This window comes from Emydura macquarii, unplaced genomic scaffold (assembly GCF_026122565.2).
Source record: "Emydura macquarii macquarii isolate MOO-44397 ecotype Brisbane River unplaced genomic scaffold, CSIRO-AGI_Emac_v2 contig_1253, whole genome shotgun sequence".
Taxonomy (NCBI): domain Eukaryota; kingdom Metazoa; phylum Chordata; order Testudines; family Chelidae; genus Emydura; species Emydura macquarii.
In genome coordinates this window covers 94003427-94019520 of record NW_027131390.1, presented here as the reverse complement: position 1 = coordinate 94019520, position 16094 = coordinate 94003427, and the positions used below count along the sequence as shown (strand labels likewise).

The 16094-nt window shown below is 38.5% G+C and overlaps 1 protein-coding gene across 1 annotated transcript in view; it reads left to right on the top strand.

Moving 5' to 3' along the window:
* The window catches only part of THSD7B (thrombospondin type 1 domain containing 7B), a 461283-nt gene that overhangs the window by 95287 nt on the left and 349902 nt on the right, over window positions 1-16094 (top strand). The window lies entirely within an intron of this gene.

Sequence of the window (16094 nt, the reverse complement as noted above, 5' to 3'; positions counted from 1 at the left end):
TCCAATCGGAACACCACGAACGAGGATCTGACATCCTTGCAGTGCTCAGGCTTACATGACTTGGTACCCAACTGTTCCTGAGAAAAGTACCAATAAACCAATGTCATTTATCTAGTCCTACATTAAACATTCGGTTCTGTCCATTCATTGCAGAATTTTTTTGGCTATTTTCTTCTGACTACTCTTCAGAAGCTATTTATGATATTGCTATATAAGACACAACCATTTCACTCTACTGGAGACTTTAAGAAGGCAACTGGTCGCAGTGTTGTATTCCCTAATAATAAATACATTCCAGGTTTGGCTTACATACTATAGTAATAATGAAATGATGGTAAAACAGTACGAACTATGACCAACAGCTAAAGACATATACTCTAATTAAATTTGCAATAATTCCCCTAAATGTGGATTACTTATGATATATTAAATTATTACATTTGTACATCATGATTCAGCATGTAAGGTACATTTGTATTGTATTTGAATAGTTTGCTCACATTTTGCACTAACTCTTTAGTAGAAAAGTTGTGATTTATTATATCAAGATATGTAAATCAAATACAATTCAAATATGTTAAATACTCATGGTGGTGATTGGTAAGTGGAAAAAATACAGAGCCACGTAATAACTGGCATTTATCATGATCCATTGACATTTCACCTGAAGTCTGCTGACTAATCCATCTCAGATTTAGGGTTTGATTTCTTTTGAACCATTATATATGGAGAGAGATACCATTTGAATGCTTTGTCATACTAAAAAGTATTTGCTTCTAATCCCTGTAGGTCTACACTTTTATGTATAGAAAAGCTATTTTAGAGGTTATTAAAAGATATTAATTATATTTTTTTTTCTGTTGCTTAGATCTTACATGATACAAAGTCTGAGTCATTTCACAGGCAGCGTGTTTGTAAAAAAAAAAAAAAAAAAAAAGTTTCTAAAATAGTTTTTCTATTAAATATGGGGCTTACACAGAATATATAATGTCGTTCTCATTGCAATGACCAGCATATAACACATTTTAAATATTAATTTCACATACACACTGCGTGAGAAGTCTGAGTTCAATGGGATTACCCCGTGTGTAAAGTTAAGAATGTGCACTAATCATTGCAGGAGTGGGGCCCAAACATTGTTCACAATGCCATGGAATTGTGCTAATTATTTTCAAAGCTATGAATGTTAAACCTTCTTAAGAAATCTGATCTTGGTTATAATAACCCGTGAAAACAGGAAAGATCACTCTTTTCTGTTAAACACGTATGACCCCGCTACCATTACGGTTCTTCTTACAAAAAGGAAGGATTATAAGAATTTACTGCTTTCAGAATTTTCCCAAAAATAAACCAAACAAAAATACTTCCTTTTAAATTGAACTTAATTTATTTTTCGGCAATTATCTGAATGCAGTAGAAAAATACATTTATTATATAGAACCATAACTTCAAATGATGTCTTATGCAAATTTAAAAATGGTGATACCTGTCCTGATGATCTTGCAATCTAAAGATTCTCAGGCCACAAATAAGTAGTGGTAAAAGTATAGTGGCATAATAGGACACTTACTATGCTGTGACCTTTTGAATAGATCGAAGTGGGGCAAATGAGCGTAAGGGAAGTTGGAGGAAATGATTACAATAATGTTTTTGTGTCCTAATGATCTTATAAAATACATTGCTGAGAAACAATTTTTGTTTTACTTGAATTGCATCTCTCAGTTAAGTCGATGTACGTAGGCAGCAGTTGGCAGAACTCAGCCTCACCCGTTCTTATATTTTTTCATACACATTGCTGTAACATCCTTTTGTTAAGGTCCACCTCAGGTAGGGCTATTTGGTTTAGTAATGGGACTTCAAGTTGGGCAGCTCCAATACTGAGCTCTTTCACATTTGGTATTTATTGATGGCAGTCTATCTGTCTGACCTTTTTCTAAAATACCCTCCAAAAAGGCAAACAGTGTGGATGAATGACAACTGAGGATAACAAAGCTAAGTCATCGTCGGAATAAACTGGGTATGTGAGGAATTTCAGGGATTTAAGAACCCCGCACAATGGTAGCTAACTTTTAAACACTGTGTTTGGGGAAGAAAAAATCTTTTTATTTTGAAGAAATTAGTGCACTTCTTGAAGACATTGCACTCTTAAAAGAATAAAAAGTGTTCTTGAAATATTAGTACCCCAGCACATTAAATATAGAATCCTAAATAGATACAAGCATATTTGAATTTGGATTATTTTTTGCTGATCTCTCTAAATTAGTCTCATCAACTGATGTGAAAGCGTAATAGTCAAAGAAAAGTAAAATTTGCCATCACTACTTCACCTTCTTTACTCTCTGATTTGTTTGCCCTTGATGGGTTTTGAAATAGATGAGCCAGCTTTCAAAGCCCTCAAAATGATTTAATTATTACAGCACACAAGACACCAAATCAGATTTGCAGTATATTGATAGTGTGCAGAACAAACTAGAACAGAACAGATGCAGAGGATGGGATGTTGTTGATACTTGATGCCTCCATATTAGCCTATAGGTAATATATCAGGGGGTTGACCTTAATTGTGCCACTTCATTTGCTGTCTTTTGGGATAAATACATTGGTACTTTGTAAAAGAGATTCAGAGTCAGTCTTTCTCTTTGTGTGTATATATTTTACACACACACACACAAACAATTTAGTTATGTGTATCAAAAGCAAAGGAGTTTGAAATGGTAACATCACAATTTACTGAATATATTACACAAGGAAACTAAATCAACAGATTGTTTAATCAGAGTATTAAATTCAAATGCTATTCCAATATTAGCAGCATTGATCACTTGTCCCAGTCAGCCAGAGAGTTATAACCAAAACTTTGATTAAAAGGAAATAAATCAATCCCAACAACATCATAAAATAGTTGGGGGGAAAACACTAAGATGTAATTCTATGTCTAATCCCCTAATTTATCCAATATAGAATGTAGCAATGTCCAAGGGCATCACCCTTAAATTACAGACCCCAAGTGAACTGAACTAACTCTTTTCCTAATGCATTTCAAATGTGCACACAGTTTCCAACTTTGAGCCCCATTAGTGTCAAAATTCCAGATTGTGAACTTTTTAGGGTAGGGATTGTCTGTCTTTTGGTGGACAGTAACAAACCCACTGTGTGTGCTACAGCAACAGAAATAAATAAAGCAAATAGGAGGAGGAAAGAATATGTAAATGTGTAGCTTTTTGCCTTGACATGGATAGACCTTCATAAAAGTCCACAATTCCTGTCCTAGATAGTTTATTTTCTTTAAACCATATTACAATTACTGCTTAGTGTGCTGTTGTAGCTGTGTTAGTTCCGGAATACTAGAGAGACCTGAGAAGCAGCTCTGTGTAAGCTTGAAACCTTGTCTCTCTCACCAACAGAAGGTACTCACAGTATGACTGCTATGCCTGGGCACAAAGATAATGTCTGCCATCCCCAAAATTCACGTCCAATTAGAGTCATAGTAAATAGAGTTCTGGTTTAGCTATATTAAAGTCTTTGAAGACTTCCATTGGTTCAGTGGGAATTGGATGGGACCTAAGTAGAGACCAGATTATCTCCTCTCACAGTAAAACAATGTGAGGGGGCTTTGTAAGGGAGTAAATCTTTGAGGATTCCATCAGAGGCATCCTCCAAATCATATAATGGGGAAGGGGTGGAGTTTATCCCTCATGTCTGAGCACTTACTGTATAACAACTAGTTAGGTATTTCACTATATATAAGTAGCTCTTGTTATATTTTGTGTTTCTCATTTGAGTAGATCAGATTTTGCTTTGGAGTAATACTAGAGTAATATTTACTTCAGATCCTTTATCCTGTTTTTGCTCTAGCTCTTTATAAACCCTCTTGAAAGTATATTAATTCTAAGAAATTACCAGGCATGTATCTTACATTCATTGAGTACTCTTGAAACTGGTTGATGATTTTCTGAAGTCTAAGTGTACAATGTACAGTGTTTTCTGTAACATGGTTTCCAATGGTTTCTTCGACCGATTTTTGACCATATACATTAATGAAATTACTTGCAACCAAAAGTAGCTGTGATCAATTTTCTTTGAATCTGGGCACAGTTCAATTCTCTTTTAATCACTGCTTTGGAAGTTTATGCTAACAAGATGTGATTCTCTTGTGGATGCCTAGTCCCTGGGTTCTGTGAGCTTGCATCACATAAGATTTTAGACTTTGTTAATCTCAAAATATTTCAGCACTGGTTCTTCCGTGGCAGCTTTTTAAATTCAAATAGCTTTTCTCTTGCCATTAATTCCATTGTCATTCTGTATTTTTTTTGAAGAAGCATTCTGAGTGGAGGACTTAATTGTGACAAACTAGGAATGAATTCGCCAATGAATCTCTAAGGTCTCCTTTCCATATGTACAATTGTTGCCACCTTTCTTTGTCACTGAATGCGTCCTACATAACTAATCTCATTCAGTTTGATCTGGGATTTGTTCTTGTTCAGCTTAAAGTTCTTATCTTTGGAGCACTTCCGAATATACAGTCTGTCATTGGGCTGGTTTATTTAGTCTGACTTCCTCTGGAAGTCCGTTCCACAGTCTAATCTCCTTGATTGAGAATGCCTTATCTTTTGCTCTCATATGCTTTGTCGTGCTTCATGAGCTGCATTAGTACAAGAGAAGCATATCTAACTTTTTTTATTAAAGTTGTGGAATTTACTACATAAAGTAAAGATGGAAATGAAGCAAGTGCAGTATCAAAGTGGGTAAATAGGATGAGTTCTGTACCATGCATTTACCTACTTCACCAGTTCACAAATAAAATCATAGCCAGTGCAATTTGTCTAGGTAGAGCTAGTGGGAAAGTTTAATTCAAAATGAAATTTTGATGCATAATGGAAATTGTTAATGAAAATCATTGCAAATTTTATTTTTTGTTTCTCTTATAACTAGTCAGAAAACTCCTCTGTTCTTGTTCATCACATACAGTAATTAAAAAACACTGACACAAGCATAGACCAGAAGAATGAATGATATCCTCAAAGTAAATAATCATTAGGAAAAGCATATTTTTTTAACTTTTGCATGTATAATTCATTCCTCTTAGCTTATATTGGTGGTTGTGTCCATACTGTGATTCATGAAAAAGAGATGTTCAGAAAACAAAAAAAATTGACTGTCAGCAAATAAAATTGCTTATAGTAAACTGGTGTCATCAGTACTTAGAATTATTTAACTTTCATAAGAAATTATTCAGTAAATTTGAATTACTTCCACCAAATGAAATAACTGCTTTGTTCATTAAGAATTACTTATTAATATGTTTTTCTTGGGAATTCTTAAGTCACTCAGCAAAAGCAATGCAGGTTTTTAAACATGATTTATTTAAAAATAAATTATATCTGTTCTGATTGCCCCCTCCACTTATGTGTGGGGTGATGCCCACAACTCTGTCCTCAAACTCTGTGGACACCATATGTGCTGCATTCTGCTCCTTCCAGATATAATCTGTCAGCATATGAAACATCCACATATGTAAACAAGCTCCACAGTACCGTAAACGTATTTTGTGTGGGTTTTAATTTGCTGATGCTAGTTTTCTTCTTTTTTTAAATACCAGTCTAAATAACTGTATTTGATCTGACTTCCTCTGCATGTGGATTACTTTAGCTTTACTCTGACAGCAATCCTGATGTGTCACAGGATATTACATGGAAACGATGCTTAATTCACTTAAAAAATAATGCTTTCTTTTTTGTCTGTTTAACCAAAATGGTAGATTCTGCATTTACTGTTTCGTAACTTTCTTGAAAAACCCTTGCAATGTATCTCTGGAGACTGCATTGATAAACTCTTCCTTAAGCATGCGTACAAATTACATGTGAGAACTTGCAGCTAAAAGAAATTGCTCCAAGGCAATGAATCACAAGGATGAAAAATCAATAATAGTTTCATTAAGGAAGGCAAGAAAGTTTAGACATGCTCCTTGCTTTTTGTATGAAAAGGAAAGGGAACAATCATTGATCATTTTATTCTGCTGTATTCTTAGAAATGAGTCATATAGTACTGATATGACTGTTTTGAAGCATAAACATAATCCTACACATAAACTTGGCAGTCTTTTACTCTGTCTCCCCAGCAAACAGCTTTCCTGCCCCCTCTCCCCCATTCACCTTCTCTACCAACTTTTTGGATTCATGCACACACTCTTCTGTCTCATACTTTCCCCTTCCTCTGATTCTGCTAGAAGCAGAATTACCTGTGAAGAAGCACCATGTGATCTGTCTGCCTAGAATACTGCTCAGAAAGCTTCCTTGCTGGGCTGAGCATGTACTGGTCTGCAATGTTTGAATTGGAGCAGGGGTATGAGATGGAGGTTAAGACCAGGAACTAAAGAGGTCTCAATGAAGTTGCTATGGTGGGGTGAATAGTGACACAACATTTCTGTGAACATTTGTTCAGATTTTAAAATTATTAGCTCCTGTGACATATGCGACCCTTTTGTGTTCACTTTCTACAAACATTTGAGCTATCCAGTTTTACGGGTATGAATGTTCCCAGAAAGTGGATTTCAAAATTGTATGAGAAGAAACCCAATTTTAAGATGATACAAATGGCTGAATCTGTTTGTTGCTGTGTAGCAACTATTCTTCAGGCACCAGTGGCCTATCCTTTACGACATATTGCTCCCTAGAGGTGTGTTGTCAGGGCAGATAGCATGGCATGTATAAAAAATTTTCTTGGAACTTCATGTATTTTCTCCAATCTGATAGAGTGAACACTGGCACTTTCCCTAAATCAGAATGGTGAAAGACTCAGTAGGTCACTCCTCTAGTTTAGTCACAAGGTTCCTGGCAGCACAGCTTCACCACAGCGAGTGTTGTAGCTGTGATAGCATTTGAAAAGTTGCAGTGCAAATTGGTGTATGCAGAGGTGTGACCGAATGTACCTCTATCTTCACACGCTACATACTATTGTAGTTATCTTTGCACAAAATATTTCTTGTGTGCTATCGTTTAAAAACTAATACCCTTTTGGTCAATAACATCATGGTGAAATGTGTGTAGCGAAATTACATATGTTATGAACATAAGCTGAAATTATGAGTGAAATGTGTTTACTGGACGAGTCTGGGAAGGGGGTAAACCTGTTCCTCAAAGACAAAGGATAAGCCAATGCCTCTAGCGAAGTGCCATCAAAGTTGATTGGCAATCATCTTCATGCTTTGGCAATGAAGTAGAGTAGAAACAGATTGATTTGCATTTTAGCTAACCTCTTTTACCACAAGATTCCATGTCTCTGTCCTCACAGCAGGAAGGAACTTTATCTAGGGGTGACCCCCATGAAAATTCATTTTAAAAGGTAATTGGGCTATAAAAATGAGGGTCAAAAATACCTCAGGGTCTTTTTCCTCCCACCCCCTCTTTCACGTAGGAGAGCAAAAGAACCAGCCTTCTGATTTTGTGGGGGTTGGGGACATCATGACCTGAGAACTTGGTCAGTCCTGTTGCTGGGACCATGTGGTAAGGATTTTACCTTGAACCAAGTCTAGTTTAAGTTTTAGCTACTAGAAAGCATTTTATCTTTTTTTTTCTTGTAACCATGACTGACTTTAATGCGTTCTACTTATACTCACTTAAAAGCTCTCTTTGTAGTTAAATAAACTTGCTTTATTTTTTTTAATCAAAACTAATCCAGTCTTGTGTTTTAAACTGAGCTATTTGGTAACTGCATTTAAAGTAGCAGGCTGTTGGATATTGACTCCTTACAGGAGCAACAGACCTATAATTTCCGAACTGTCTAGGAGAAGGCTGGATGATGCAGAACAGATGTTTTGGGGAAAATTCAGGGCTGAGTGTGCCTGCGCACCCTGCAAGTAGTGCTGCTGAAAGCCAGAGTTTGGCTGGTGTTTGCTGACAGGCTGTTGGTTGTCAGAGTTGCTGGACCACAGTTGTGGCTATACAGACTCTCAGGGTGTGACTTGGGTGCTGTTTGTGAGCTGCCTAGGTTGGGATCTACGACAGCAAAGCATTGTGAGACATGCAAGATTGCAGAGCAGGTGACGACACAAATCCTCACTGGTCTGGATTGCACCTCAGAATGTGACAAGAGGATACAATATTGAACGCTCTATGGTGTCTGGCAGCAGCTAGCCATTCAAATCATTGTTTCCCCAGTCTGTTGAAAGCCTTGCCTGGTCCTGATTTACTCCCTCTCTTCCCGACACCTATAGAAAATCTTATAATGACCAGAAAGCACATTTACTATACTTCAATGAGCTCCCCTGGGTTTTGAATATGTTGACCTATTATCTAGTCTGGAAAAGAATGTAGCCCTTGTGAAATTGGACCTTTTTCCTGAGTACTTAGACAGTCCATTTTTCATACGCATGTTCCATTACGTTTAACATTTGACCATCCAGATATTGAAGAATTGGGCAAAAGTTCTGAACTAATTCCCTGGTTTCGTTCACTTGTTTTGGTAGTGAGTTGCCCAGATCCCAGTCACTCTTACCATGCTGTAGTGACACTCGGAGTTGCGGGTCTGGTGGGCAGTGCAGTCCGCAATTCCTGAAATTTCCGTTGTGCATTCAATCAATATCTGTATGTCCATCCAGACCTTGGCTGCACACAATACAAACCTAATTTTCAGCTTGACTTGGCACATACACAAATCTTTGACAATAGATGTCATCGTATGTGGACAGTGGAGCTCATATCTAGTGTGCACAGAGAAGAAAAATCTTTGGAAACTGTGGATCTACATACCATATATCTTTCTCAGTCAATTTCTGTATTTTTTTTTTAAAGTTTATTACACATTGTTACCACTATTGTAGCAGTATTTTGCAGTTAGAGGTCTATCTGTTTCTATTATAAACTCTTTTTTTTGAAATGTTTAATGACCAAGTATAATGTACTCGGAGCTGAAGCTTGGCAAAATCTCAGCCAAGAGCAAATTTATTTCCCAAAGTCTGCTTGAAATGCTATTGCTGTTTGTGTATCCTACAAGGATAGGACATAATCACAGATTTAAATCCTAGATCCTTTCTGTGTCATGGTGTTTGGGGTTGAAATTATTTCTGTCTTCCTTCTGTAAAGTGCCCTTCTGCTTCAGTCATGGAGTGATGCCTTTGGGATGCATATTATTTGCATAGCACCAAAGAATGACATGACCTGTGCTTTATAAGCAAGCGTGAAGTTCCCTAGTCTGATGATATTACAGTCTAAACAGATAGCGTACAAATGAAGACTAGAGGTTGAGATGAAGAGAATTGTGGTGTGACTGAATGGTGAATGTAAGCACACACCTTGTTCAACACTATATTTTATTTGGATTTTTTTCATCTTAAGCAAGTGACTAGGAGTTTGACAGTTCTCTGGAGGGGATTGGAAAGAGCTGCATTCTCACTGCTTCTGCAGTCGTCCTCCAGTTAACCATTTCTGATCAGGCTGATACAGTGATACTGGTTTTTAAGGGTTTTTCTGCGTCTTATTTTAAATGCAAACTAATTATGTGCTACTCAAATATTTATATTGTGCCATGTACAGCAGTTGTCTAACTTATATTTATACCTGCAGAGGATCTGGTCTGTAATTTGGAGGAGTTGACTGCTTTTGTTTTATAGCAAAATTGAAATAAAGTTGAAGAAGTCTAAATGGTGCATCAGAAACCAAAGCTCTGTGGTATAAGATGTTTGTTAATATTTAAAACATCTGTTTAGTGCATAAGGTTCCAGGCTCCTGAAGGCCTTGGCCTGCCTAATAGGCTGTCCACCTTTCCCAGTCTTTGAACAGTGGTTATTGCACAGATTGGGACAGATCTTGTTTCAGCATGGTTTGTTCTTGCAGCTGAAGCTACCATATGATCACATCACATAAATTATTTAAGATGCAGTATCTGTTACCAGAGCCACAAGTAAAGGTTAGGGCTCCGTCTGTTCTGTCGCCCCTAAAGACTCTTTATTTTCAAAGGAAATAGTCTGTCTTGCTGGCTGACATCATTAGAGTCAAGAAAATTTCAAATATGCCTTGAGCTTTTGCCTCACTTCAGTGGAAAGACCTATCTGCAACAACATCATAGGTCAAATGCATCCCTGGTGGAATTGCCGTGCCTTCACTTGAGTTCCACCAAGGATGAATTTGGCTTCATGTCTTATCACCCTTTAACTATAACTAAAACGAGACTGTACCTATTATAGAGAAATTTCCTGCATCTGACAGGGTCTTTGATATATGTATCTGTATATCAATCTGTATAATAATTTGGGGGCAAGACCTAAACAACTCCATTAAAAAACAAAACACATTTTGTTTCTAAAAAGTACTGGTGCATATTTTGTACTGTTTGTTTATCTTCAGTTAATATTTTGTATGAAAACCTTATTGTTAATTTGTGTAGTATTATCAATGTGCAGTCAGGTATGAGAGCTAAGGGGGACTAATTTTGCCTGTAACATTGGTGTAAATCTTGAAGGCAGTGGAGTTACTCCAGATCTCTAGTAGAGTAAGAGAGATAAGAATCAGGCCCTGAAAGTTTACCCTTTTATTCCATAAGGATTTATTTACTTTTATTACTAGTTTCATCATTACCCAAGCCAGGCAATTAAAAGTTCTGAGTCAGGCGTCCAAAATCATTAGATTTTTAAAAAAATAATAAATATTAAGTTCTTTTTGTTTGCTGCCTTGTATCTGAGCCTTCAGAGTGCAATTGAGTCATGTTTATAGGCTTTTCTTCACAATCACTGAGTGGTGAGACTTTATCACCAAATAACAACACCAAATATAGCACTTGCAATAAAATCATGAGTTGGCAACATTGCAGTTAAATCTTCTAAAACAAAATAAATTTTAAAGCTTAATTCTTTCCTTATTCGTACCCTGGCAACCCTTCAACGTATAAATCCTTGTATAAGTCTTTTTAGGTTTGACTGATTTCACTTGAGTTGGAAATCTGACAATATGGCAGAGACGGGGGGGAAAACATTAAATACTTACTGAATTTCTCTTGTATCCCTGTGCCAAATATAGTTGTTATGCTCTATTCTTACCACCTTCTGGTACAAAAGAAGAGATCAAAAACAACGTACTGTGTTCCTACTCTTCTTTTTCTGGAAGAATACAATAAAGACCTTAATAGCTTACGTAGTGTCAGCTGACAACACCACTGAAGTTAGAATTGTTAGAGATTGTATTAATGCTCTGTTTCAGAGGCGTATATATATATCTCTCAGAGCTTTTGGAATGAATGAGAACAAAGGCCAAAGTCAAGTGCACAATTCTTTTTTGTGAGTCTAGGTAATTTTATATAGAGTCTAGGTAATTGTTTGACTGGCATTTCTAGTGTCTGCTAAGAGCTTTATTTATTTTTGTGTAATTGCTCAAAAATGGAATAAGTCTGGCCATGATATCTGATTGTATAAGGTAGTTCCATCTTTTAGGGCTTCATCCTGCCCTTTCCTCTGCAGCCATGTAGGGGCTTGATCCAACGAAACTGATGCATTTCTGCTACAGAACAGAGATTTGATACCCTGTGCTCCCAAGAGAATCCTAGTGTACAATGGGTTTAGGGATATAAACTGTCCAAGTTCTATCTACATCTGGCTGCCTTAGTGGAACCCATACATCAGCTCATAAGGCAAGTTATTGAGTGGGTCTGGGCAGGTTCCCAACAGCAAGCATTTGACACTCTGAACAAATGTCAACAGATGCCCCTATCATGAATTACCACCAGGCAGGAGAGCCACTGATAATCCAGTGTGATGAATCACGAAAAGACTGGGTGTAGTTCTCTTTCGCAGGGGCAGCCAGTCACTTATGCTATCAGATCCCAGTTTAAAGATTGAATAGGGGTACCTCCAAATGGAAAAAATGCTTCTAGTTGTGGTGTTGTTTTCTGTCCACCCTGGTAATAGATCAATTGGACCATAGCCCCCTCCCCAAGACAACCATGGTAAAGTCCTTCCTTAGTGTTCTGTAGAGATTGTAGCACCTATTGCTGCCACTCCAGAGCTACCAGGTGGAGAACGGATATTGTCCAGAATGACTACTGGTGCTAGCATAAATGAGTTGGGGAAAGAGGATCAGGACATGCTACTAGCTGCACTGGTTTCAATTGCCCAGTTTCAGCTGCAAAGCTGATAGAAATCAAAGAGGCTATGGAAAAGGATATCCAACTATAATCAGTCGAGAGCAATACTAGCAGGGTGGCCAGAAGACGAAATCCAAATCTGGGTAGGAGCAGAATCATATTTTCAAAGTGAAGAGAAGTTGTGTGTGCAGGGTGGAATCACGTTTCAAGAACAGAGAACTGTTGTCCCAACCTCACTACTTAAGGATGTTATGCAAAAAATACATGCCCTGCATCTGGGCATTGACAGCTGTCTTAAATGGGCTCAAGAGTGTGTTTACTGGCTGGGAATGAATATAGAACTCCTCTCCTTGAAAGAAGCGTCGGTGCGCACATGATTACTGAAGAGATTACCACATGCATTGCCCACCTGACCACGGGAAAAGGAGGGAGCAGCCTTAAATGAAAAGCAGTAACTGATTACAGTGGATTCCTGTTCAAATGTTTGGGTGGTCAATGCCCTGCCTTACACAAGAAGCAAGTCAGTGATTGGCTACCTGAAGGCCCATTTTTGAGAGGATATGGCATTCCAGACACACTTCACTGAAAATGGGCCCCAACTTGCCTCCAGAAGAATTCAAGAACTTTGTGCACAAATACGGGTTTGGCTACCACCACCTCCTCCCCAGCAGGCCCACCGAGTAATTGTAAGGTGGAATCAACTGTGAAAATATGAAGAGACTGCTATTCTGGTCCTGTTTCTTGTGATTCAGACCTGTTCTTAGTATCTTTGGCACACAGGAATACCCACATCACAAGGGTGCCAAAAACATTTAGTGCAGGCATTGGTGAGACAAAGTACCAAAACTCTGCTACCAATGTGGGGAGACCTGTTTGCAGCAAGATTAAGGGAGCCACCACTGAGAGGAGCTGTCTAACAATCAGAGAAAGGAGACACTAGAATCTGACAGGTCAGTAAGGACTTACCAGCCCTGGAGACAGGCATTCCTGTGACAATCCAGGCACTAGAGAAACACCAGGAAGAGTGGAATAAAGGAGCCTTAAGGGGGTGCAGTGACACCAAGGTCATATGAGGTGACTACTCAAGAGGAACAAGTGATCTGAAGGAACAGGAGGCACTTACAAGATAGCAGACAACACCCAGAGAAAGCATGTAGAGACAAAGCCGTCCAGAGGCCAACCCCAAAGGGAGGGAGGAGATTCCACAGAAAGGGAGTTTGCTAGGGTCAGACAGGTGACAGGGAGACAGAGAGGTTATTTCTGGTGTGGGCATCTGTTGAGGAGACCAAATTACAGTGGGAGAGACTCTGTAACCAGCTGAATCTGTGGTAAAGACAAGACTCCAATTTGGCTATGTGCTCACAACCTCTGGCCAAAGGGACACTGGTGGATGAGGGTCTGGGGATCAATTACTTGTTTTTGAATGTTTATATTAAAATATTTGTAAAATAGGGAAAAGAGATCATGGTCAGTGGAACTGGAGGCCCATAGTCACTGAGAGTGGGGTGGTGAGACTGTTGATGGAGAACCAGGAAAATAGGGATGTGAGAAGTTGGGCTGGAAGCAATGCAGCCACATGGACAGAGCAGTGCCTGGGGTTTAATGAAGTTCCATTTGTTCAACTTAACCTGCATTCATAATCAGGGTTGAGGGTTGGACTGGATGACCTCTTGAGGTCCCTTCCAACCCTAATCGTTTATGATTTTATGATTCAGCTCTGCTCTTTGCTAATGAAATGCAAAGGAGAGGAAAAATTGAAAGGTGACAGTCAAATCTCTGCATTCCAAGTTCATGGGGTTTTTGCCTTTGTGCCTCTAATGCCGTTTTCTGAGCTGGAAAGCTAGGGTGACCAGTGTCCTGATTTTATATTCAGGACTTTGTCTAACATGGGCTCCTATTCCCCCCCTCCCCCTGTCCTGACTTTTCACACTTGCTATCTGATCACCCTATGGAAAGCTGAAAAATATAATTTCATAAATTTAACATAAGGCATAAATATAGAATAGACAAATACTCACTGACCGAAAAATATATCTTTACTAGCAAATGTCTCTCCATTCAGATTCAGCTCCACGGCCTTGAGCATGCATGCTGCCATCTGAATCTGCTTTCCAAAAAGACATGTACATTCCTGTACGGTGGCTTCCACATCCACTTCAAAGGATGGTGCTGCCATGTCCTCTCAGCATCTCAGTCTCTTTTACTGGTGGGGTCCTGTTCTTTGACATTTTGCAACAGTGTCCTATGCCTGCCCCAATGCACTCGAAATACGTTTTTCTGTAGTGGGGGACAGTGACTTAAAAAAAAAAAAAAAAAGTCCAAATTAAATACAAATTCCAGCTGGTAGGAACAGCTGCAAAAGCAGCCAAAGTAGAGACCTCTGGATATTGAGAACTTCCTATAGTTTTGACTGCATTTCCCCTGCCTTGTGCTGATTGCCTCTTTGCTCTACTACTCCCTCTGCTTCAGTCTCTTCACCTCTGCTTCCCTTGAGACTTGCCCCTCTACTCTTTCCTCCCCTGCCTTGACCCCTTAGTCGTCTTCCTTTCAATGTCCAATCTCCCTTCTCCTCCCTATCCTTTTCTTTCCATTTAGCTAGTCCCCTCCTAAGTAAACTCACTTTTTTTAAAAGTGGACCTAACATGCCACTTGCCACCATCACATTGTTCACTCTACTTGTGTGTTCCACCCCTTCCTCCCCTTATCTGCTGTGTCTGTTTAGACTGTAAAGTCTTCAAGACAGGGAGTATATGCTACTCTGTGTTTGTACAGCACCTAGGACAATAGCATCCCATCCTGGGTTGGGCCTTACGCACTACCATAATAAACATGATTATTAATAATAAACTCTGCTAGCCTGGATGATACTTGGATTCTTATCTCTTGTCTGTGAGATGGGGATTTCTGCTCCACAGGAGCAATGGAGCTGTTTGTCAGGAGGGTGAACCACTTTTATACAGGAAGCAGAGGTTTCTCTAGTGCCAATCCAGGATTGTGGATTATCCTCTGTAGGATCTAAGAATCACCTCATGTGTTCCCATTTCCCATTCCAAATGTAAAGTGCATTTGTTTGATCTCACATTCAATAGTACAACATATTTAAAATTAAAACAAAAATCTCCCTTTATATTTCTTCAAGTGAGAGGAAGGGAGAGAACAACAAATGAATGTTGCTGGTCCTGTTGCTTAGTACATCTCTGGGAGATGCTCAGATACCTCAGTGATTGCATGCGATAAAAATATGAGCAGAGTAAAGAGAAGGTAAGGTGGCTGTCATGCAATTGTTTCTGGATCAGATGCAACACGAGTGAATGTGTTTTGTTAGGTTAGAGTAACTTTGAGTATTGTCAATAAAAGACGACCATTTGTAACTTATATTGAATTGGTTTCTGATGTGACCTGATGCAGTGTCCCTCTGTTGTGTTTTTCTTTTTAAATTCACAACTTTGGCAAATGCCATTATTGGGAGCAATTGTTGAGAATTAATTCTCAACAGAATACAGCTTCTTTACCAAAGAATGAATTTGTGCCAACAAGATAAAATAACACTAAAGGCTGGACATACAAAGAGAAAAAAGCAAGTGATTTTTTTAGGTATGTTTTCTACTCTACATTTAACTCATGCTGTTGTCAGGTTTTATACCCTGTAGCTTTGCATGTGAACTATTTACACTGTTCTGAGGTCCTTTCAACACCTAGTAATAATGGTTAACAGAACAACAGACTGGTAGGCACCCCTGTTTAACATTTCCATGGTTTACTGAATTTGTCAGATCTCTGGTGTTGATTCGAATGTGGGTTTTAACTGAAAAATTAATAAACTTTTCACTATAATTTATTATTGTCCACATTGATGATAGCTGAAAATTGCAGTTAGATTGGGAGCTAAATTCTCTGCACATTTAGTCTCCATTGAGGATGCTTCATCCCCACCCAACTCCTGTGCATCAACTGGACTGTGCATTCATCATCGTCACAGAATGACTTAGAATGCTCCAGAGCTGAATAGAACTTTCCTTGCAATT